The sequence below is a fragment of the Molossus molossus genome, unplaced genomic scaffold (genome assembly GCF_014108415.1).
Source record: "Molossus molossus isolate mMolMol1 unplaced genomic scaffold, mMolMol1.p scaffold_m16_p_20, whole genome shotgun sequence".
In the NCBI taxonomy this organism is placed as follows: Eukaryota; Metazoa; Chordata; class Mammalia; order Chiroptera; family Molossidae; genus Molossus; species Molossus molossus.
Window position 1 is genome coordinate 10,797,587 of NW_023425356.1, and position 26,114 is coordinate 10,823,700.

The 26,114-nt window shown below is 44.1% G+C and overlaps 1 pseudogene; it reads right to left on the reverse strand.

Moving 5' to 3' along the window:
• Window positions 1-3,130: 3,130 nt before the first annotated feature.
• The window catches only part of LOC118637643, a 30,129-nt pseudogene continuing 7,145 nt past the window's right edge, over window positions 3,131-26,114 (reverse strand).

A 26,114-nucleotide genomic window follows, 5' to 3' on the forward strand; every position in this document is an offset into this window, starting at 1 on the left:
GCATAAATGGTGGGGTGGGGTGGGAAGGGCAGGGCCAGGTCATTGGCTCCTGGATTTTCCAGGATCAGGACGGCTCTGACCCAGCTCAGACGCACAGGAAGAATCAGGAACATTGAGAGAAACCGGGCTCAGGCTAGAGGGCCGACGGGGGAGGCCAGCACTGGAGCCTGAGGCCAGCACAATGGACCTGAGGATTGCTCCTGTGGGAAGCCACAACCCTGCAGGAAAGGGTCAGTCCATTCTGAAAGCAAGGCTCGCTGCCTAGGCTGCGGTCATAGCCAAGTCCTGCCTTCCGTGGGGCTGCCCGGAGCTCTATGACATAAACTAGGACCAGCATGCCCTGCTGCCAGGGCAGGACTGGCTCAGGGCCAAGGCTCCCAGGCTGTCCCAGCTCTCCCTCGCCCATGTCCATCACTGCTGCGAAATCACAAATGCCCACTCCTTTGATCACCATCTAGCCACTCCAGGTCATATCCAAAAAGGACAAAGGAAGACAAACGTTAACTAAAAAAATGAATCAAAGACTTAACTATAAGATCTGAAACAGTAAATTACATGGAAGAAAACATAGGTCTCAGACAGGATTTTATAAACTTGACCCCAAAGGCAAGGGAAGTAAAGACAAAAATAAATGAAGGGGACTCTATCAAACTAAAAAGCTCTGCACAGCAGAAGAAACCACCAACGAATCAAAGGTAATCAACCACATGGGAGAAGGTATTTACGAACAACAGCTCAGACAAGAGACTAATATCCAAAACATACGAAGAACTCACACAACTCAACACAAAACAAACAAAGAATCCAGTTTAAAAATGGGTAGAGTTGGGTGGCAGCACCAGGCAATGGGTCTTAGTCTGCTGCGGTCATTGGCCCTTGGGAGTGGTGTTCAAGTCCCTCTCCTGCCCCTTTCAGAGGTGAGCCCAGGCTTGCCAGTCCCTGGGCCGCCCTCCACCCGCCCTTCCCTGTGGCCCAGAGACCAAGCCAATGTTTTAATGCTCCTCTCAGATTCTACATTCTCTACTGTGACCTGGGGTTGCCTGGTTCGCACCCGGAAGCCCCTCCTCAGTTGTCCTTAGATCCTCATCCTCCTTGATCGAGGTCTGCTCCATGGTCATTTCTGTGTGTGGGCTGCAGACGGTGAAGTGGGCTGTCTCTGGAGGGAGGGGAAGAAGAGGGCAGGTACTGGCAGGCCAAGAATGGTGGCTGGCGTGGGCTGGGAGGTCAGGAGCCACTTTCGGAGGGTGTGTGGGCATGCGTTCCAGGGCACCCCGAGCAGCAGGTGGAGCTGGGACGTGAGGGCCGCAGAGCTATTGGCACTAAAGGGGGAGGTGGCTGTGGCGCTGTCTCGGGGGAAGAAGCTGGAGCCTCTCACTAAAATCCAGAAGAAAGTCGGGGTGAGGTGGACACTGGTGGTGGTGCCCGTGATGCAGAATCTTCCTGCTGGGCACCTGCTGATGCACAATTACTGTGTACTTCAAAAGCCTGTCCTTGGACCATGAACAACTCGACATTAGGGCACGGTGTCCATCTGTGTCCCCAGAGCCTGGTTCTAAGAGGGTGGTCAATGGACACCATTTCCACACTCACTTACTGAGCTTCTGCTCTGAGCCTGACACTGAGTTGGGTGCTGGGGGTTCAGACATAAATGGGACACAGCCTCTGCCCTTGAGGTGCTCAGAGGCCAACGGAGGAGACAGACGTGCGGCTGAGTGACCGCAGCGAGAACAGAGTGCAGCGGTGCCCAGGTGAGGGCCAGGCTGACTCTGCCCGGGGCTTAGGAGAGGCGTTAGGGAGGAGGCTGCCCTGCAGCTGGGTCTCAGAGGATGTTGGTTTGAGCTGAGGATGACAGGTGGGGAGCAGTGGTCCAGGTTGGGTGTGGAAAGCTAGCTCCATGTGGCTATTCTTCCCGTTCCTGGCTTTAGACAGGGGAGCTCCTGGGTGGCCCGAACATTTCTCAAGTTAGAGGAGGAGCAGAAAAGCAGGAAGCAGAGGAGAAGCTCTTTCCAGATTTATCACTCAAAAGAGAGCAGAGAAGTCTTAAAATTTGATTTCTCCATGGTACACTCCTCAGGGTGTTAGTGTGCATCTCTCCTCCCCCCTCTCCCCCCACAACGATGTCCCTGTTCCTTCCACCTGGTTCTGAGAGGAACTAAAGAGGAGTCACCTATCTCTTTTTGAACTCACTCAGCTCCCAGGAGCCTTGGGCACCGAGAGTCCGGGGCTGCAGCATCCACTGTGGCCACGCTAGGGTGGGGGTGTGCACACGTGTGCCAGCCTCCCTGGGCACAGAGAGCAGGACAGCGCTGGAGTCCCCACTCTCCTCTCCCCTGCGCTCTTCTCCCCAAATCTCTCTTTCTTACCCACATTCCTTTCCTCCCCATCCTTACCTCCACCCCTTCTAAGTCCCTCTCTAAATGTCCCCATCTTCCTAGGATGCATCAAGATATAATTAAAAAGCTAGTGGGCTTTGGAGTCAGGCGGATTCCAATCAAGTCTGGGCGGTGAGATGTGGGCGAGTTACTTTCATGGCAGGCCCTCTGCACCCCCAACTTTGTAACTGCTGGGTACTGCATGGGTTAGCAGTAGCCCTCAACCGACGGTCACTCTTCATGTCGTTCACCTGCGCCCCCTTGCTGCTCCCCAGGCCTTCCTTGATCCCACTGCTTTTTTTTTTTTATCCTCACCCTAGGACACTTTTGCATTTATCTTCAGATAGAGGGGGAGGGGGAGAGGGAGGAAGAATGAGAGAGACACATTGAGTAGCTGCCTCCCACACAACCCCAACCGGGTCGGAGACAAACTGCAACTGAGGTACATGCCCTTAGCGGGAACCGAACCCAGATCTCTCTGGTCCGTGGGCAGATGCTCTCACTGCTGAACCAAACTATCCAGGGCTCCCACTTCGTTTTTTTTTTTTTGGCTTTGCTCTGCATTATTGACCTCAGAGCACTTTTTGCAGGCAGTTAAAAAACAAACAAACACATGGGAACTGAAACTGGATCCAGGGGTGCACTTGATCCCAGAAGAATTTCCCTAACCAAGGTGGATTTATACAAAATGCCAGACTCTGGTGCTGAGTCCAGGGATAGCCAGTTGGCAGAGGGGCAGTCAGTGACGAGGTGGGCAGGTCATGCCTCCTTCTCGTAAGTGCAAGTACAAACCGCACTGCCGTGGGTAAGTGTCAGGATGAGTTTTCCATCGGTGAGCTCCCACACAAGCGTTGTTCTTTGCCCGTCCCATTTCTGCACATGGACAAGTTTGCCTCCATTCAGCATCACAATGGACTTGACCTTCCTGTCATCTGCCGTTGTCTCATCAAACTCCACCCCTAGCTTGAAGCTGACCTCCGTGTTCTTGAAGGCGCTTTGTGTTTTTATGGTGAAAGTGTCCCCATTGATTTTGATGATTGTGGTAGGCTTGGTCATATTGGCTACCTGCCTGGTAGCAAAACCCACACTGATTGACTTCATGTAGTCATCGAAATTCTTGCTATCCACTAACTTTCAGGTGCCTGCGAAGGCGTCCACTGTGGTGAGGCTGGGCAAGAATAAGTGACAAAGCTGATGTGTAAGGACTCCGGGACCGGTCCCACTTCTTTTTTAAAATATATATTTTTTCTTTATTAACTTTAGAGAGAGAGGAAAGGAGAGGAAGAGATAGAAACATCAATGAAAGAGAACATTCATTGGCTGCCTCCTGCATGCCCCAACTTGGGATCAGGCCCACAACCTAGGCATGTGCCCTGACTGGGAATTGAACTGGAAACCTCTTAGTGCATAGGTCAATGCTCAACCACTGAGCCACACCAGCAGGGCCCTTGCTCCCACTTCTTAACTGGCCCAGGGGTTAAGCTGGGATGAGAGGATGAGTGTCCTGGGATAAATATATTCAAGAAAAGTAGAGACAGACTCCCCAGGACAAAAGAAGGCTCCCTGCCTTGACGACTCAGATGGGATGGGTGCTTCAGATTGTTTTATATGCCTCACCTTTAGCTCTTACAACAGTCCTATACTGTAGGTGTTCATCTTCCATTTTCAGATAAGATCCCTTGGAGAGGGTAATCAACATTCCTAGAATCAAACAAACAAACCAAAAAAGTGCAAAGCCGGCTCTTTAACTTGAGTGTGGTTTGGTTTTGCTTTTTTCTTCTACACATCAGGGACAAGAGAAGCTCAGAGTAAGAGAAGAAGGGTGGGTCCCATCCTTCCTTGCCCTGCCTTGCCCGAAGCCCTCACCGTGGATGGCTCTCACCTTCTGTTCCTATGGGCTCTCATCATTCCATCAGGCTCCACCAAAACTTTGGCATCCCCACAGCCAGGCCCTGTCTTACCAGGAAGGGTGGGGTGTAGAGGAGAAAAGGAGGGTCAGTGATAATAGTCAGGGAAAGAATATGGGACTCAAGAATTACTCAAAAGGATGCAGGTCTAGCCTGTGTGACTCAGTGGTTGAGCATCGACCCATGCACGAAGAGGTCACCGGTTCGATTCCTGGTCAGGACACAGGCCTAGGTTGTGGGCCTGATCCCCAGTGGGGGCATGCAGGAGGCAGCCAGTCGATGTTCTCTCTCGTCGATGTTTCTATCTCTCTCTCCCTCTCACTTCCTCTCTCTCTAAAATCAATAAAGGAGGAAGTGGAAAAAATGGTGGCAGAGTGAATGGAAGCTACACAGACCATTTCCCAGGACCAAACTGGAATTACAACAAAAATAAAGACAAATTGTCAGGAAAAAGCAACAGAAAAGGAGCTTGGAGAACCATATAACCAGGGACACTGACTCAATCCTGGTAGGATTGCAGAGGTGCGAGAGCAGGGCTGGGAGCCCATGGACAGCAGTGGCCTTAGCTGTGAGCAGCGCCCTCAGGTTAAATTCCCAAGCAGCTCCACAGCACAGAGCTGGGACAGACGTTAAAATAGCTACAGCCACTCACCTTGGGCTCTGGCAGAGGGAGGGCAGACTGGACTGGAACTCTGTGGGGACACTCGGGATTTGGAGGGCGCTCAGAGCTTTTCCTGAGTTGTGGCCACACAGGACAGTGGTCAACTCACTTTTCCCCAGGGCTCTGAGAAGAGGCAGTGGCCCCTCCCTTCAAGATTCAACCCCACCTAGTGGCCACTGAAATGCAAATTGAGGCTCATTAACAACCAGCATCTGCCCCACCTTCGGGAAATCACCTAACTCTGAACACCTGAGGGAGTTTTTTATTCCACTGAGAAGCCAAGGCTCTTCAAGTAACTGCAACTAATAGCCTCCAGGCATAAAGCTAGAGGATAACCGAACCATTTCTGGGCTTGCAACTCTGCCCAGGAAGGTAAGACTTGACAGTGGTGTTTAACGTGGGTGCTCCCACGCTCATCCAAACCCAGTAGAGGGAGCCACAAACAGCAGAACACCAACACCCACAGGGAAAATTTGGCAGACTCCAAAGCCTGCTGAGAGCCAAAATGGTGAAACAAAGAGACAAATGCCAAATGAAAAAACAAGAGACCTCTACCAAAGATGAGATAAATGATGTGCAGTTAAGCAAGTTAACAGAACAAGAATTCAGAGCCATGATCTTGAGGAAACTTAATAGCATTTTTAAGGACATGAGCACCATGAGTAAAGACATAGAAATGTTAAAAATCAACCAGTTGGAAATTAAAAACCACCAAAAAGAAATGAAGAATGACATATCAGAAATAAAGAACACATTGGAAGGTCTAAACAAAAGAGTAGAGGAAGCTGAGGACTGGATCAGTGGATTAGAAGACAGGGTAGAAAAAATCAACCAATCAGAAAAACGAAAGAAAAAAACAGTCAAAAAACAGGAAGACAGCTTAAGAGAACTGTGGGACAATGGAAATGTAATAATATTCACATCATAGGAGTCCCCAAAGAAGAAAAAATGAGCAAGGGTTAGAGAATATATTTGAAGAAATAGTGACAGAAAACTTCCCTAATTTGGTGAAGGAAGAAGGCATTCAAGTTCAAGAAGCACAGAGAACCCCAAGAAAGAAGAACCCAAATAGGCCCAAAACAAGACACATAGTAATTAAATTGCCAAAAATTAAAGACAAAGAGAGAATCCTAAAGGCAGCAAGAGATAAGGAACAGGTTCCCTACAAAGGAAACTCATAAGGCACTCAGCTGATTTCTCAACAGAAACACTACAGGCCAGAAGGGAATGGCATGATGTAATCAAGGTCATGAAAAACAAGGATCTGAATCCAAGACTACTCTACCCAGCAAGGCTATCATTCAAAATAGAAGGTCAAATAAAGAGCTTCCCAGACAAAAAAAAGGCTAAGTGAATATATTAGCGCCAAACGAGCACTGCAAGAAATGTTAAAAGGACTGCTGAAATTAGTAGGAGAAATAGGAAGAAAAATGTAACCACACTAAACAAAATGGCAATAAATAAGTACATATCAATAATCACCTTAAATGTAAATGGATTGAATGCTCCACTAAAAAGACACAGAGTAGCTTATTGAATAAGAAAGCAAGACAAATATATATGTTGTTTACAAGAGACCCACCTCACAACAAAAGACTCACATAGATTGAAAGTGAAGGGATGGAAAAATTTCTTCCAAGCAAACAGAAAGGAAAAAAAGCTGGGGTAGCAATACTCATATCTGATCAAATAGATTTCAAAATGAAGGCCATAACTAGAGACAAAGAAGGCCACTACATAATATTGAAAGGATCTATCCAACAGAAAGATATAACCTTGATAAACATATACACACCCAATATAGGAGCACCGAAATATATTAAAAATCTTCTGGAGGACTTCCAAGGAGAAATCAACAGCAATGCAATCATAGCAGGGGACTTTAACACCGCGCTGACATCACTGGATAGATCCTCTAGACAAAAAATTAGCAAGGAAACAGAGACTCTAAATGAAGCACTAGACCAAATGGTTTAATAGATATCTACAGAAAATCACAACCCAAAACTAGAGAATTCACATTGTTCTCAAGTGCACATGGAACATTCTAAAACATAGACCATATGTTAGGACACAGACTAAATCTCTACAAGTTCAAGAAGATTGTAATCATATCAAGCATCTTTTCAGATCACAATGGCATGAAACTAGAAATCAATTGCAATAAGAACATGCAAAGACATTTGAACACATGGAGGCTAAATAGTATGTTATTAAACAACGAATGGGTTACCGAGAAGATCAAGGAAGAAATTAAAAACTTGCTGAAACCAATGAAAATGAACACACAACAACACAAAATCTATGGGATGCAGCAAAAGCAGTTCTCAGAGGGAAGTTCATAGCACTACAGGCCTATCTCAAGAAACAAAAAAAGTTTCTAATAGACTATCTAACCTCACAACTTAAAGAACTAGAAAGCAAACAAAAAGAAAACCCCAGTAGAAGTAGAAGGAAGGAAACAGTAAAGATCAGAGCAGAAATAAATGACATAGGGACCACAGAAAACAATTCAAAGGTTCAATGAAACAAAGAGCTGGTTCTTTGAAAAGATAGACAAGCTTGATGGACCCTTAGCTAGATTCACCAAGAAACAAAGAGAGAGAAACCCAAATACATTAAATCAGAAATGAAAGAGAAGTAACAACTGACACCACAGAAATACAAAAGATTGTTAACAACTACTATGAACAATTATATGGCAACAAATTTGACAATCTAAGCGAAATGGACAAATTTCTAGAAACACATAGTCTCCCAAAACTGGACTGGGAAGAGATAGAAAACTTTAACAGACCAATAACAACCGAAGAAATTGAACATGTAATCAAGACTCTCCAAGCAAACAAAAGCCCAGGCCCAGATGGCTTCACAAGGGAGTTTTACCAAACATTCAAAAAAGAACTAACACCCATTTTCCTCAAACTATTTCAAAATATTCAAGAAGAAGAAAAACTTCCAAACTCGTTTTATGAGGCCAGCATAATTCTAATTCCCAAACCAGAAAAAGACAGTACAAAGAAAGAAAACTACAGGCCAATATCCCTCATGAACATAGACGCCAAAATGCTGAACAAAATACTAGCAAATCGGATCCAGCAATACATCAAAAAAATTATTCAGCATGACCAGGTGGGATTTATCCCAGGGATGCAAGGCTGGTATAATATTCGCAAATCAATAAATGTGATACACCACATAAACAAAATGAAGAATAAAAACTACATGATCATATCAATAGATGCCAGAAAAGACTTTGATAAACTCTAGTATCCATTTCTGATAAAAACGCTCAACAATCTGGGACTAGAGGGATCATATCTCAACATAATAAAGGCCATATATGAAAGACCTACAGCCAACATCATAGTCAATGGGCAAAATTTGTAAGCATTGCCCTTAAGAACAGGAACAAGACAAGGATGCCCTCTTTCACCACTATTATTTAACACAGTACTGGAAGTCTTAGCCACAGCAATCAGACAGGAAGAAAAAATAAAAGGGATCCAAATTGGAAAGGAGGAATGAAACTGTCATTATTCGCAAATGACATGATACTATACGGAGAAAACCCCAAAGACTCCATCAAACATTTACTAGACTTAATAAATGAATTAGGCAAAGTAGCAGGATACAAAGTTAACATCAAGAAATTGACAGCATTCTTATGCACCAATGATGAACTCACAGAAAGAGAAACTAAGAAAACAATTCCATTTACCATAGCGGCAAAAAAATTAAGATACCTAGGAATAAATTTAACCAAAGAAATAAAGAACCTTTTCGCAGAAAACTATAGGTCATTGAAAAAAGAAATAGAGGAAGATATAAAAAAGTGGAAGCACATACCTTGTTCACGGATTGGAAGAATGAACATCATTAAAATGTCCATACTACCCAAAGCACTCTATAGATTCAATGCAATCCCCATCAAAATACCAACAACATACTTCACAGAACTAGAACAAATACTCCAAAAGTTCATATGGAACCAAAAAAGACCTTGAATAGCCACAGCAATCTTGAAAAAGAAGAACAAAGTAGGAGGGATCACATTACCAGATTTCAGTTATACTACAAAGCCACTGTAATCAAAACAGCCTGGTACTGGCACAAGAACAGGCATGTAGACCAGTGGAACAGAACAGAGAACCCAGAAATGGACCCAAGGCAATATGCTCAATTAATATTTGAGAAAGGTGGCAAGAGCATACAGTGGAGTCAAGACAGCCTCTTTAATAAATGGTGTTGGGAAAATTGGACAGCTACATGTAAAGAAATGAAATTAGACCATCAACTTACACCCTACACAAAAATAAACTCAAAATGAATAAAAGACTTAAATGTGACTCATGAATCCATAAAATTCCTAGAAGAAACTGTAGGCAACACAATTTCAGAAATCATAAGCAGCAGAATTTTCACTGATACATCACCTAAGGCAACAGAAACAAAGGAGAAAATGAACACATGGGACTACATCAAACTCAAAAGCTTCTGCACAGCAAAAGATACAATCATTAAAGTGGAAAGGCAACCCACTGTATAGGAGAGCATAATTGCCAATGATATATCAGATAAGGTGTTTATTTCCAATATATAGAGAGTGCTCATACAACTCAACAAAAGGAAGACAAAGAACCCAATTAAAAAATGAGCAGAGGAACTAAATAGACACCTCTCCAAACAGGACATACAAATGGCTAAGAGACATATGAAGAAATGCTCAACATCACTAATCATCAGAGAGATGCAAATTAAAACAACAATGAGGCATCAGCTCACACCTGTCAGAATGGCCACCATCAACAAATCATCAAACAACAAGTGTTGACGAGGGTGTGGAGAAAAGGGGACTCTAGTACACTGCTGGTGGAAATGCAGACTGGTGCAGCCACTATTGAAAACACTATGGTGTTATCTCAAAAATTAAAAATTGAACTGCCATTTGACCCAGTGATCCCACTTCTAGGAATATACCCTAAGAATCCTGAAACACCAATCAGAAAGAATATATGTGCCCACATGTTCGTAGCAGCACTATTTACAATAGCTAAGATCTGGAAACAGCCCAAATGTTCATCATTGACGAATGGATAAAAAAGTGGTGGTACATATACACAGCGGAGTACTATGCAGCTGTAAGACGTCATGGAAAGACCTGGAAAGTATTGAGACGACATGGAAAGACCTGGAAAGTATTGTCCTAAGTGAAACAAGCCAAACAGAGAAAGACAAGTATCATATGATCTCACTTATGTGTGGAATATAATGAACATAACAGTCTGAGGAATGGGGTAGTCCCAGAGACGTGGAAGTGGGGCACAGACTAACAATTTCCAGAAGAGGCGGTAGTGTGGGAGAGACAAACCACAGAACTTATATGCATGTGTGCATGAACAATGGGCATGGACAACAAAGGTGGGGACAGGGTGCGGAGGGAGAAGGAGAGGGGAATCAGTGGGGGGAAAAGGAGAACCATCTATAACAAAAATGAATAAATTAATTAAATAAAAAAATAAATAAATAAAATCAATAAAGGAAATTAAAATAAAAAAAAAATCAAAACAGGAGGCAGAAAACCAAAGACACGGGGAGGAGCAGCACATACGAAATACTCAGACAAATCTGTTTGCTGCATGTGATGGCAGGGAGCACACAGCTGTGCAGATGTGAAAGACAGCTGGAAGCATGATCTTCTAGAATTAGGAGACTGGTCAGAAGCCAGAGAAGAATAGAAATGGGCAAATTAATGGAAATGCTCCACTCTCGACCTTCAAAATGACGAGCAGGTGCCAGTAACCCAGAATCATGAGGAGGCACCAGAAGGAGCTAGTCATCCATCCCCACACATATGATAGAACAGGACAATTTAGCCACTTTCATGGACCACCCTCCGCCCCCCTTGAGCTTGGCATGTGTCTTTCTGGTGCCTCCGAAGGGTGTACTGTTCCCTGGGAAGAGAGCCAGGCTATTGGTTATGTTCCCTTGGCTGGGAACTTCCACGGGAGAGAGCTTACAGATTAAGGTGTTCTGGGTTTGAAGATTTGATTCAGAATTGGGAACAGAGCCCTGGCCGTTTTTTGCTCAATGGTTAGAGCATCGGCCTATGGACCAAAGAGTCCCAGGTTCAATTCCAGCCGAGGGCACATACCTCGGTTGTGGTTCATCCCCGGCCCCGGTTGGGGTTGTGCAGGTGGCAACCAGTTGATGTGTCTCTTGCACATTGATATTTCCCTCTCTCTTTCCCTCCCTCCCACTCTGTCTGAAGATAGATGTAAAAATATCCTTGGGTGAGGATTTAAAAAAAATAATAATTGGGAACAGAGGTAGAGGCAATGCCTTGTTGACAAGAACCTGAAATTCACCCCAAACCAAGCCTGTCTTTCTGAGAGTGGTGGAATGCTGTGGAAGCTGGTGCCTAGGTCAAGGATCTCGAGACCTGAGGAGCCCGCAGGAGAATGACCCAGACCCCAGAGGGTGCATCGCAGGGAGGGAGGTGACACCATGATCAGAAAGAACCACCTCATATGCAGGCTGGCAACAGGGAACATCTGAGCTGAAAGGCAAGGCCATGCTTGAATTGGGTGTCCGAAGGGCTCAGAGATGAATAGTGGAGGGGGGAGGGGAGGAGCACATACAGTCTAGTCAGTTAGGGCTTTGTCCAGGAAGTGGTCCGAACCAGAGTCTGAGCGTCTGAGGAATCCTTCTCTGGTTTTTTTTTTTTTCAATCCTCACCCAATGATATGTTTTTTAAAATTGATTTTTAAAAAATATGTTTTTATTGATTTTTTTTTTTTTTTTAGAGAGAGAGGAAGGGAGAGAGATAGAAACATCGATGTGAGAGATAAATATCCATTGGCTGCCTCCCGCACACCCCCTATTGGGGATTGAACCAGTAACTGGGCATGTGCCCTAACCAGGAATTGAACTGGGGCCTCCCAGTCCATGGGACAATGCTTAGTCCACTGAGCCACACCAATCAGGCTTAAATTGAGTTTTTAGAGAGAGAGAAACATTGATGTGAGAGAGAAACATCAGTTGGTTGCCTCCCCTATGTGCCTTGACTGGGATTGAACCCAAAACTTGGGTATGTACTCTGACCAGGAATCGAACCCACAACCTTTTGGTGTACAGGATGATGCTCCAAACAACTGGGCAAGGGAGAACTAGTTTTGCTTATTTTTAGCACAGAGGGCCTGGGGGAGACACAATGAAGATGGAAAGTTTGACCTATATGACTTGTCAGTAGCATTTATATTTCTTTTAGTAGGAGCTGATTCATTGTGTTAAATGACCTGAAGTATCCTGACGGCCTTCATTCATTTTTTTTCTTGGTTCTCTCCTGGTTTTTGGGAGGAGAGGAAGAATGTGAAGACCCCAGTGTTTATGGGATCTAAGACCTTTATTGTGTCCAACTCCCTGAGCTCAGACCCCGCCCACATGTCCAGCAGACTTCAGCATGGCCCTGTCCCTAAGCCTGCTCGTCCTAAATTGGCCTAAGTGGAGAGGAATTGGTCCATGACTTCTCGTTCTTTCTAGGAAAAAGTAGGCTCAACTCAGTAAAATGGGCCATTAAGGCTGTCATTTAATGGTGTTTATCAATTCAGCATTAGGATGTAAGAATTTAGGGTTTAGAGACAGACCTAAGTTCCACGATGCCTCTTAGTAGCTGTGTGGGCAACATATTCAAACTAATTTCTTTCTGACTACAAAAGTAACATGCATTTAAATTATTTTTTTAATTACAGAAATATTTAACATGAAGAATAAAAAGTTCATTTTTTAAAAACTCTATCACCCCAGGATACCACTGATGATGCCTTGCTATATAGTCTTTCGTTATTTTTTAAGGAATATTGTAACATAAAAAATATTTTTCTCAAGTGATTATTATATCTTACTGTTATTCAACTTTTTATTTCCCATTACATTCTGTATAATTTCCTTTCCTTTTTCTTGACTTAAAACAACACATGTTTATTCTCGTACAGTTCTGGAGGTCAGAAGTCTGGCAGGGCCATGTTCCTTCTGGAAGCTTCAAGGGAGAATCTGTTTCCTTGCCTTTTCTGGCATCCTGAGGCCTGAACTCCTCGGCTCCTGGCCCCTCCTCACATCACTCCTGCCTGTGAGTCCCTCCTTACACTTATTTCTGCAGTCAAATCTTTTTTTCCCTTACAAGGTCCCTTGCAATTACATTGGGCCCACCCAGGTAACCCAAAGGAATCTGCTCATCTCAAAACCCCTAATTAAATCAAAACTTCAAAGCTCCTTTTGCCATTTAAGTCAACACATTTATGGACACTGGGGATCAGGAGGTGGACACTTTTCGCGCTGTCATTCAGCCGAGCACAGGAGTCAATGTATTCGTGTCTGAGCCAGTTCAGCCTGGGACTCTGTCACTTACAGTGGAAGAGTCCATATACATACTCCCAAATCTACAACATCATATTATTTGTGGGCTATACACACACCCTAGTATTCAGTTTGTCCAATCAGGGTTCTAATTTCTTTGTGTCACTTGAGTGTTTTTAATTTCAGCTGACAGCACAGGGCATAGGTTAGAAAATCCTGCATATTTCTCTCTGTCAGTACATAAAGATTTATCTTTCTTTTAACGTGTGCATAGTGACTGATGTACCATAATTTAATCAATTATGGTCATTTATTTAACCTCACTTAGTCTCAATTCCTCATAGTTTGAGCAAGGACAATGACAGTACCTATGTCACAAAATTGTGAGGATTAAATGCCTTTTCATTTGAGAAGGATTGAATACAGTGCCAATAATATTTTAGAAACTCAAAGAATGATAACTCATTGTTTCTGTCTTGTATCTATATCCCAAGGGCTTGCAAGATGCAAATAATTCTGACTCATGGAGATAAGGATGCACACAGAGCACAAGCAGAGAAGGAGGAGGCGCCCAGCAGTGCTGATACCACTGCAAAGTGGACTTGTACCCTGACTTTCCACAGCTTAACACTAGTTCTTGGATCTAGCCAATAGATGTGATTCATTTGAAAGATAATCACTTTGGACCTGAATTATCTACCATGGCACACACCCAAGAGCTGTTCACCTACATTTTGGCTTAGGTATTTGGACATAGCCTGCGATCTGAAAGGGATGGACTCTTGTTTTGTATGGTGCCCAACTCATTGTCACCACAAACTAGGCTCTCTCTATTGTAATTTTGATGCAGGGACACAATGTTATGATAATGAAAGTACCTAACAAAAGGATTTATTGATATTAGTAAACGTTGAAAATGAGCAACAAGTGATACATACTCGGTCATGCAAACTCTGAAACAGGAAGTGAACATGACTGTGTGAAAGAGAAGCTGGAGCTAGAACGGTGTCTGTCATGAGAGGTCATGCAATTTCATGCTATATTCATAGAAATTCAACAGGATACAACTCTCCTACTCTGCTCTGTACAGACCATATCTCCAGTCTTAAGTGCTGTCTGGGTGGAGGAAAATGAGGCTGCTTGGGTCTGGGACACAACTACCCTCACACCCCTGAAATATCTGAAGGCCTCTTGGAAAGCCCAAGAGTAAGGGTCTGACTCTTTGGGACAGAATTTTGGAGATTCCGGTCCAGTATAAGGAAGAACTTTTTCACAGGTAGAACCGAAGGCTCCAGCAAGTTCCCTGGAACGGGGGTGAATGCGCAGAGCTGGGGTGGCTATGGGTCTTGGATACTACAAGGAAAACTTAGTCTATCATAAATGGGTGGTTGAGACAGATGATCGCTGGGATCCTGATATTCAACAGCACTATGGTTGGTTCCAAGAAGCAGAAATTGTATGTTTACAGGCAATGACACAAATGCACAGGAGAACAGGAATGTTGGAATTTATTATTCAGCCAACTATTTAAAGTATTTTGGTCATTTGTATACTAATACAAGAGGAGTGAAGAATTGACATGTGTTATCGGTTCAGTTGGGTCCTCCTACCAAAAATATGCTGGAGTCCTGACCCCCAGGACCTCACAATGTGACCTTATTTGAAAATAGGGTCTTTATAGAGGTAATCAAGTAAAAAGGAGGTCATGAGAGTGAGCCTTACTCCAATATGATTGATGTTCTCATAACAAGGAGGGTATTTGGACACAGAAAGACATGCACAGAGAAAAGATGATGTGAAGACACAGAGAGAAGACACATGTGCAGATGGAGGGTTGGAGCGATGTACCTACAAGCCAACGAACACCTGAGGCTACCGAAAGTAAAGGTAGACACCTAGAACAAATTCTTTCCTAGTGTCCCCAGAGGGGTATGGCCCTGTTAACACCTGGCATTTGGACTTCTGGCCTCCAGAGCTGAGACAATACACATTTGTTGGTCTGAGCCACTCAGTTTGTGCTACATTGTTATGGCAGCAATAAGAAAGTAATACCACATAGTCATACATAAGCATTATTGTGCTGGGTGTTGTGGCAAAAAGAAAAAAATGATATACATGTAGAAAAAAAATTGAACCAACTTCTGACAGTGTGGAACTGATAGAACATTAAGAGGAAGATAAGACAATTTGCAATAAGATGCCAACTTGACCATAATAAAGTGGCAAGATATACAGACAAATAAGCTTGTGCGGCATCATCATCATCATCATCATCATCATCATCATCATCATCATCATGCCAAACCACAACTTTCCCCCCTAATTAAAGGTTCTTTAGCCTTTAATTAGCTTAATGCTATAATTCTACATCTCTCTTTGGTGGGTAGATCTGGCTTTAAGATCATAGAAAGGAGGTTATAGCTGCTGCTGTTAAAACACCCCCTTAGGGTGCTTGGAGGAACCCTGTCCTGTGTTTCTGTCTGTATTTGGAGGCAGAGGCAGGATGTGAGTTGGGTTTCAGCTTCACCTACTTTGTTCTCGAGTTCGCATGCCCCCAAGGCAGCACCAAAATAGCTCCCCAGAAGTTCAAACTCCTTTCGCACCTCCCACAGTCAGGAAGGTGTTGGAGTGCTGGGCTAGGTGTGGTATATAGCATGGGAATAGGACAAGGAGTCATTTGGAGGAGGAAGAAATAACAGTTTCTTTTCCCCCCTCCCAGTAAATCCCAAGTCTTATTATCTCTTATGCAATTATACTTCTTGAACTCTGGAGCAGGAAGAAGCCCTGGCTACCTGGAAGAACCTTATTTTGCAAAGAAAAAACTGAGGCTGATCAGAAGTAAGGATGTGGTTTTGATGGCACTATGGGCAGGGGTTTGGGACTAGGTGAATTCTCTCTTTCCTCTTTATAGCATGAAGGGAGAAACAGTCAAGGAACCATTGCCATATAGAACACAGAGTGTCACAATTCAATTCCACAATTACTGTTCAGCAATTACATAAATGGGTAAACAGTCTCTGCCAACAAGGAGCTTATGATCTGATGTCAAACATTATAGGAGAACTGAAGCTATGCTAGGGTAGCAATGTCCTCAACCCTGGATGTGCATTCGAATCACCTGAAAAGCTTTAGTACTATATAGTGACTCCATCACCAAAAGTGCAGGTTGAAGGGGTCTGGGGTGAGGTCTAGGTATTGGTGTTTTTATTATCTTGTGTGCTTCTAATGGGCATCAGGGTTGAGAATCACCATGTGAGGGGAACAGAGAGGAGCAGAGAGTTAAGGGCCATAGGGTAGAGCAAGAAAAGTTCAAGCCTTTAATCAATGAGCTTTGAAGAATGTGTTTTTTTATTTCCATAAGTGGAGCTTGGGATGAGGAGTCTTCCACGGGTGTGAGAATATCAGCAGGACTTGGAGGCAGAAAAACATGAGACATGATCAGAGAATATCTGATATGGTTTGTGTCCTTCCCTGAGCACCTGGACAGTACTGGGAAACAGTCAAGAAAGATGGAGTGGAGACTGCTTTGTTCAAAAACACCGACAAAGCCAGAACCCAGATGTAAGTCTCCTGACTTCCAGATCACACCTGGAAGCAGCTCCACACAGAACAGCAGCTCTGAGACAGAATGAGGAAACCAAGTCAGAGAGTCTTCTCTGACTGGTCAAATCTCAGTGACCCAGAACAGGAATAGGCTGAGAGCCAGAAATGCTTGCCCACTGTACATGTTTGGAGGGATGAAGCTCTGATTCTTCTGGGAATACAGTGACTCAGGAATGGTTTGCCTTTTGTAAACCACTATCTTACATATAATGAAATAGAGACCAGAAGTTCACTTGTTCCAGGTCATATGGGTGGGTAATTTACTTAATTTCAAAGTCCCTGCTTTTTACATTTATTTGAATTCCTCTTTGCCTTGTACTCTCATTCTGTATTGTATATGGTACTCCTCCATAGAACCGTGTGTAGCTCTGCACTTTAAATCTCGTTTTATACTTGAATACTTATGACTTTGTTTATAAGTCTTACCTTGTAAGACTGTGAGCTCCTTGAAGATAGGACCACATCTTATTCAAATGAAATCAAAATTACATGGGCCTCTGGAATACATATTACAACTATTCACTTATTTAACAGGCTCTTAATAAATGACTACAATGCACCAGGTACTTTAACAGAAGAGTAAAAAGATTTTGTCTCTGTCCTCAAGAAGCTCAGGGTCTACTAGAAAACATCTCATGGAGAAGGTCTGACTGGGCCTGTCCTCTCTTTCATTCTGTTGACCTTACTGATTAATCCTTACCCCATCAGTCCAGATATAGTCCAGGTATCTAATCTGCCCTCTGGCCTCAGGGATAAATTAAGTTCTACTGTGTTGATAAGATTCATCTGGCTTAGCTCCTGGAAATGTGATTTGTGAAGTAGAACAGAAAATAATAAACCATGGCATGGAAAGGCAATTTTTGAGTCAGGAGTTTAAACACTAGGCATAGGGCCAGGAAGCCAGGTTGTATGTGAGCAAGAATGTCAGTCATGAAGTTGGCAATGGCCACTAAGCACATCATGTGTACATCTCAGCGTCCAGGTCAGCAGGGCCACACAACATCAAAACCTTCCAGTGCTTCAGGTGTATGACTGTTCAGCTTAGTGGGCAAAGGACATTAATACAACACATTTGAAACTGACTGGTGAAATATTAAATTCAGTCCCAAAATTATGGTCAACTTCTGAAGCTGAAGAAACCGGTGCTGCGTGCCTCTGTCCTTGGTGCTGAAAAAGTCTAAATTGAAGCCCTTGCCATGAAGTGCCAGTTGCCCCTGAGATGTGGTGGTGGGTCGGGGCAGTGGTGAGACATTGCACTCCACACCACTTTCATTGGGAAGAGGATGGTGTTATCAGTATTAAAATGGCCCATATATGTGTTTAATTAAAACTGATATCTGAGAGTGGCTTGGGAAATCATTATTAGCTTTCAGGCCCCATTAAGCCCATAAGATAACATGTGCATAGTTCAAGAACAGCTCTTATTACATATATATTGGTGAAACTATCCACATTCAGTCTAACTCTAAATCCATGCTCCTGATTCCTTCCCCTTTGCAGCTGCCATGCTGTTCTGATTGTGATTTATATTCGAAGGACTCAGGTTGGCATGTTTATGGATCTTTCCTACAACCTAATGAGTCCCATTAGGATTTATTCATTTTATCTCAATACCTAGTATAATATTGGCTCAACAAATTATTTTGAAAATAGAAATAAACAGTTAACACTTGATTATCTGTGGAAAAGATCTAGAGAAAAGACCAGTGACAGGCATGATTTCATTTTCCTCCACAGCATCTTCTCAGTAAGAAATGATTGACAATAGTAGATCACATCAAAGCTTTACCAAATACTCATCTCATCATTGCTCTATTGCCAGACTGAGGGTTTTGGCTGCAGGGGGAAGCCCAAGAAAGTCAGTCAATGTGTCTGAGATAATAATGTCAATATTTCACATTTGTGTTTTCTGTTAAACTCTTCTAGAGTGTCATCACATCCAACTTCTTTGACATCACAACATGCAGAGGAGCAGACAGATGAAGCATTAGAATCCTTATAAATTATAAGATGAGGCTCAGAGACATTAAATGTCTTGGCCAACAAAACAATGTAAATTATACCTGATCTTGAAAACAAAATTGAGGTCTCTTGAACTTCAACCCAGAGTTCCTTTCATTGCTTGATAGAGCACCAAGGCAAAATTAAAACAAAAGCCTCAGAATCTCAGCTGTTCCACTCAGCAACACTCATAGGGTCAGTGGAGGTTTGGGGACTTTGAGAGGAGGTCTCCTAATAGAAACAATTCCCTCCCAGTTATGGAGATGCTCTTCTTTTCATGGGTGCTGACAGAAACAGCAGAGTTATCTGTGTGTGCCTTTACTCTATTAGTTTAGTTATTTGCCTTGGCCATTTTTATATCAGGCCTATTGCTGTGCACTCTTTTAATACTGGCCAAAAAAGAAACAGATCTAATCTGTAGTGAGCACCTAACATTTATTCATGCATTATTTAATGATATTTTTCCTTGTTAAGTGTGCTTGATTTCTTGTGGAGAAGCTATGAGGGGACCCAAAAATAATTAAGTCCTAAAGGGACTTATAGTAAGTATTGTTGGGAGATATGAAGTTGTGAGATGTTGAGTAGTAATAAGAGCAATTTTAAGACAAGGGTACAGGAACTGTCACAAGGCAGCACTTGACTGATTGCCAAATAAGTGGTGCAGACAGGCATGCTATGGTTCTGAGATATTATCCTCTGATCTCAGGAGATTGAATTGGACTAGGTATTGCTCAAGGAGTAAACTGGCACAAAGAAGGCACTAATGAAAATTTCCACCAAAATGCAATGAGAAAATTCCCCTGACAGGCAGGTTTCAGGGAAAAGAGGAAGGGAGAAGGGGAAATGTTAATTTATCTTGAATTCCATAAAGCAAGAAGAAAAATTTTATGGTTACGAGACAGAAGTATACTATAGTCATAGTCTCTCCAGGACTAAGTAGAAATATAATCATAGACACAGATGTCTGTTTATTTATTTATATATTTATTTTTAAATCTTTTTTAGATCTATTTTGTTCTCTTCTCTAGGGCCAGGAATACAGCGGTGACCCCAGTGCCATGGCCCCTGCTCCCTTGGAGCTTACAGAATAAAGTGGGGATGGGCACGGTCCTACGGAAGCACAGACAAGAGGCTGCCCAGCTGCCTTGAAAATTAATAAAGATTTCCCAGAGAAAGTGACTTTTTGTGAGACCTGAAGTTCAGGCAGGAAATAACTAATTAAGGGGGCTTAGGAGCATTTGGAAAGATTGCTCCAAGCAGAGAAAGCAACATGCATCATGGCCCTAAAGTGAAAGGGCATGTAGTCTGTTTTGCAAAAGAGAAGCTTAGGTGGCTGGAGCCTAGAGTTTGAGGCAAAAAGTCACAAGAATTTACAAAGGATCTTGGGCTTTGGAGGTAAAAGCAGAGCCTGGGAGAAGAGGAGAAAAATACATACTTGAAGAGTTTTACTGGGGGAGATGACATGAGATTCGTACTTATGAAAGGTCTGTGTGGATGCTGTGTGAAGGCCAGATTGGAAGGGGCAGGCAACCAATTTAGGGGGCTGTCACAGTCATCCAGGCAAGAGATGATGGTGCTGAACTGCAGCAGTAGCCCTCCGCATGGAGACGAGTGGGCGGGTTTGACAGATATTAAGAGTCAGGTTGTGTAAGATTGATGATGGGTTGGATGTGGAGGGTGAAAGAGAAGGAAGAATTGAGCATACACCCAGGTTTTGGGCTCTCACTGTATTGCAATTGCTTTCTGCCTGTCATTGATTCATTGAATGAATTAATCTGGGTGTGGGCTGTCTAAGCGGTTTATTTCGCTGGGTGATCTACAGATGAGTACACATCTTTCCACCCCCGGTCCCCATCACTGCTCTCATCTCTGTATGCTGTATCTCATTTCTTTCATAAGACCTTGCCCAAATCCCAGAAAAACTCAGATAGATGGGGGTGAAAGGTGGTGGAGGGAAGAATAACTGGGGGATTAAAGCTGGTCATTTTATTCCACTTGCTTTATTTTTTGTTTCCAAAGGACACATTTTTCCCCCTGCCTTTGGTCATATCCACAGTATAAATTCCCCTTTCTATATTTGTCTGCTGCTCACTGAGAGAAAACAGTGCTACTTAGAGAAATCAACAGATAATTCTCTGCTTCATGGCTGGCAAGGAGGACCTGACCTTCATTATTCAATGGCTGAGAAAACAGTATCTCCTCCCTTTCTAAGTTGCATCCACGATTCTTTTCCTAACAGATCAGGGGAGGGAATGGTGGAAGGCTAGAAGCTGTCTCTGGGCAGGGGAATCCCCTCCCCCTATTCAGCTGAAAAAATCTGTCAGAGAGAAAACAAATACAGCAGAATTGTCAGCTCCCAAGCTAATGGAGTTGTGTAGGTGAGAGAAGAGCCAGGTGCCTGACAGATGGCTCAGCTTCCAGGGGACAGAGGGCACCTGGACCCAGCACAGAAGCCAGAGAAATTATGTAGGTAATTAGGTAGTGCAGCTCAGGCCCAGGTAGACAGGGGCAGGGGGGAGCTTTCGAAGACATATTTTTGGACAACATCTTCACCCTACTCCAATTATTTTAGGAAAAACTGGTTTCTCTAACACTTCCCTTCCTGCATTAGACACCAGAGGATGTTGTTTTAAGTCTGCAGTGGTAAAGACATCACTTTTGTGTGTCTCTGAGATAGACTGGCATCCATTCCATGAGAATTCACCCCACACACTGGAGTGACGTGTGACAGAGTGTGACAGAGTGTGACAGAGGCCCCTGTTTCCATCAGCTTTTCAAAACATTCCCCAGGAGCTGGATCCTGCTTGGCAGGAGCTTCTTGCTGGCTGTGGTGGTGAAAATAACAAGGATTCCCCTTTATGAGCTATTTTTCATCTTGGTAGCGCTTCTCTGAGTGCAGCATCATTAGCCAGGCTGGAAATGGCTTTTAAAGACTCCCTCTCAGACAGGCAGTGTGGGGTCAGAGGGGCTGCTGTTGGACAGCAAATGGTGCCTGGGGTCTTGGGTGTGATGGGAAAGCTCAGACTATCCTCCTGCAGCTGCAGTGGTCCCAGCACTGCCCGGGGTGGAGCAAGGGTCCTCCATGTCTCTTGGGACACTTAGCAGTATGTCACAGACGTGATGGGCAAAAAGGGCATGTACCAGTGAATGGATTGGGAGAATAATAAAGATCCTTCTCTCCTCTGCTTTTGAGCCATGGTGTGGGCTAGGGAACTTGATAAGGTTTAATCTGTGACTCCCAACTTCACCTTTTGTCTCAGGTCAGAAACTGAGCCCAGATGCGTGTGAAGGAAACCCATAAAGTGGGTGAAGAGAGTCTAGGTGCTCGCTTTACAGAGATGTCAACACCCCAACACCACTCTTCTCCCACTTCAGTTCATGTCTCAGTCATCTGGAAGATTTACTTTCAGGGTCTCTGAATCTGAGTCTCCAGGTCAGGGACAGACCACCTGAGCTTTTAACAAGCCCTTTGTGGGCATGAAATATACACAGAGGTTTGAGAACCATCAGGCAGCCCGGTTCTTGAGAATTGTACAGTCCTCGGGCACAGCAGAGGCCACGAAGTGTAGGTGTGTGGCAGCCTGAAGGGGTTGGAGGGCTCCCTCAGGGTGGGGGTGGGGTGAAGGTCCAAAACAAAGGGTGCAGCCAGGTGCAGCCAGGCCGCTGCTGGAGACACAAGGGGACTGTCAGGCCACCCCAGGCAGCCGGGAGCACGGGCTCTGATTCTGAAATGTCATTGCCGCTCAGGACCGTTCTCTGGAGAGCTGCTGGCTCGTGAATGAAGCATGAGATAATAATTGCATTGAAATTTCCAGAGAAGCAGAAGGCTTGTAGAACACATTGGAAATTTTAATCACTTTCTCAGAATGGCCTTGATTAACATTCTTTCTAGCCCTTCCTAGGTGTGTCCTGAGCCGCCTTCATTCCAGCTGACAGGTCATTAGTGCTCTGGCTGGGGTTGGAAGCACAGGCTGCTCAGAGCAAGACGTGTGGAAGACACTGCATAGACTGAGTTCTGCAAACAGAAGGGGCTGAGCCTCTCCCCGTGGTCCTGTCCCTGAAATGAACCATGGATCCGAGCACCTGCCATCCTCCCACTGTCCAGGGTGCCCTTCGGTGCCTTCTCCCCTAGGGACTCCTTGTCTTTTCTCAAGGCTGAGCTCAAACAAAACTGCTCCAGAGTGTCTCCACCCCCCTGAGAGGATTAAACCCTCTGTGCCCACCTCTATCAAGGCCACTTGAAAAAGGAGGCAACAGCTCTGGCAGGAGGTAGCTGCTTGATAACTATCTGTCCCTTCATCTCATCATTTCTTTATTTGTGCGTCTGTCTTCCCTTCAGGATAAGACGTGAGCTCTTCTTGTATTCACAATAACTACAGAAAGCCTAGACCAGCAAGTGCTCAGAACATGTTTGTTGAATGAAAACAATACGTATCAGTCAGAGACTGGAAGGTGTGAGGTGGAAAGCAATGACTTGCCCTGCTATCCTGAGCCCTCCTAGGATGCCAATTTATCTAAGATTTAATCTAAGAACCCTATGGTAGGAGATGGTCTCATTTTAATGCAGAAGCCAGTAAGAAAATCCTGGTTGTAAATGTAGCCCTTTCTTTACTTTGTATTTGTTTATAGTTCAGACAACTTGCCTCTTCACACCTCAGTTTTCCCATCTGCAGTGTGGGCGGGCACATCATGAGTAAGGCTGCCTCCCTCCTTCCCTGATACATCTTTAGAAGACAGCTGTCCCTGGGGGTGGCTGTGTATAGCTCTTTGGAAAACAGAGCCATTTGTTACATGGGCAAGAACTAGGAAGGGCAGGACTTGAGATGGAGACAGAGAGCAAAAGAGAATCAGAATTGCTTTTTCCCTTCCTCATCTTTTTCTGATACCACACTCTGCGTTAACCTCCCTACCTTGCAAATAAAAGGAGAGAAACAGGAGAAGAGCATACTGCAGAGCACCTTTACTTAAAGAGGGACCCTCAGACCAGAACGTCCACTGCCCGAGAGCTTAAAAATGCAGAATAACAGGCCCCACCCAGATCTACTGAATCAGCACTGGGATTTTAATAAGACCCATAGGTGACTCATATGCATGAAAAGTTGAGAAGCACAGGCATTAAGTAGTCTTGAAAACATTTGTGAAAGTAAAATGAGAAACAGGGAAGAACAGATGCAGAGAATGTTAAGAAGATATTCTACCCATCGAGATATGGTGACATGGAGGAAATTTTCTCATAAAAATAACTAGAAACCCACTGTGGTGAGGTGATGGGAAAGAGGGAAGAGGCTTATTCAGCTGCAGAATAACTCAGGGTATTGACAGCCCATGCAGGGCACCACCCCAGAATGATGACAGAGCAGCCGAAGCACAGCCCGTGCCATCTCTTGGCCTACCGGGATTGTGCAACGCAATGAAACTACAAGCACACGCTGCTTAGAGTGAGGAGGAGCTTGGCAAGGGAGCAAATGCTCCAGATCTTTGGATGTAGTCCCATTTATTTGCAGACTGGTACCCCCAGGTTACAAGTGGATTTATGTAAATTATTATCTTGAGATGGTGTCTCTGCAAACCATACATCCTAGCTTTGTCTCTTGCTTTTTACAGGAAGAGACTCTAAAGCCAAAAGATAACAAACCCTTATTCACATGCAGATGAAGCACTCAATGCACCTGGGTGGGCCAGGTTTCTGAGAATGCATTAACACAGGTTGAGAGTGCATTAATACAAGGTTACAAAACATCCATCTTCCAACCCCCCAACCCCACAGCATGGAGGGGAGTTGACAGCACTCCTAGTCCTGCCATGTCAGATGTCCCGGGGTATCTGTCCCCAGATCTACCCAAACATTTACCCACCACAGCAAGGTACCAATGACCTTGCCTTGGAGTCAGTGGTGGTGGGGAGTGTGGGTCAGTGAATCCAGTTCTATTTTATAATGAATCCTCCTTTTTCTATTTAGTCTGGGTTTTAGCCTGGATCTCTCCCTCCCACCAAAGGCTGAGATGATAGGCAACTCTCTCTGCAAAATAGGAAGCACATTTGTATACGTGTGTGTAGTGTGCTTGTGTGTTTATACACGTATGCACATCTGTAGTTGAGTTATTATTGACATACAATAAAATGCACGGATCCTCAGTGTTCATTTGAAGAGTTTTAACAATTGTAAACACACACACCTATGTATATACCAAACAAGATACATGTTGTCATCAGTCCAGAGTGTCCAGGTGCCCTTCCAGCCTATCCCCCTCCACCCCAGAGGCCACGCGTTTCTGATGACCTTTCCCACAGGTCAGACATGCCTGTAAAAGGTCTGAGCCGGCGGGAGATCACATCCGCAACGCAAGGCCAGTGTAGAGCAAAATGGCTTTATTGCGTATGCCTGGGTGCAGGCATGTGGACTCCTTAAAATAGCTCCGCACTGAAATCTCTCTATTCTCTGGCTTTTATAGACCCAAACTACAGAAACAAAAAAACTACATTAAAAAAAACACAAAAAACCCACATTCTCTTGGCACCACTTAAGTGGTGCCGGGGCTGATACAAACTGTCTCAGAGGTGAGGAGTCTGCTCCAGCAGAGGTCTGGGCCATCATTAATCTCTTTCTTTTTTATGATCTCTCCACGTTTTCCAAGGCCACCATTAACCCCTTATCTTCATGGTGCCTCTGAATGTCAGTCCCAGGTTTTTTAGAAAACTGCTCGGGTGTTTACGTGCAGGAATAACTGGTCATAGTGGAGTTTAATTTTGTTAAAACATTATTAACCCTTTCAGCCTCTCCTTGGACTTCATAATGAATCCTACAATATGATCATGAAGATGCACTCTTCTGTGTCTCCTTCCACTTTGCATCAATAATTATACAGTAGCTATCCAAAGCCTAGACTCATTTTTGAGATCTGTCCGTGTTATTGCACGCAGCTGTGGCACATTCCTCGTGATTGCTAAGTAGCAGCCCACTGGCTGGAGCGAAGACACTGTCCATTCTCCTGTTGCTGCACATTAAGGGGCTTACAGCATTTGTTTCTTCTGAGTAAGGCTGTTCAGAACAGTCCTGTAGAAGCTGTGTGTGGACACTGGTTTTTTATTTCTTCGGGATAAATACCTGGGAGTATAATTCTGGTTCATAGATGCATGGTACATGCATAAGGACAGCCTGTTCTAATTGTCTTGTGTCTTCACCTCATGAGTCAGTGTTATCAGTCTTCTTGAGCT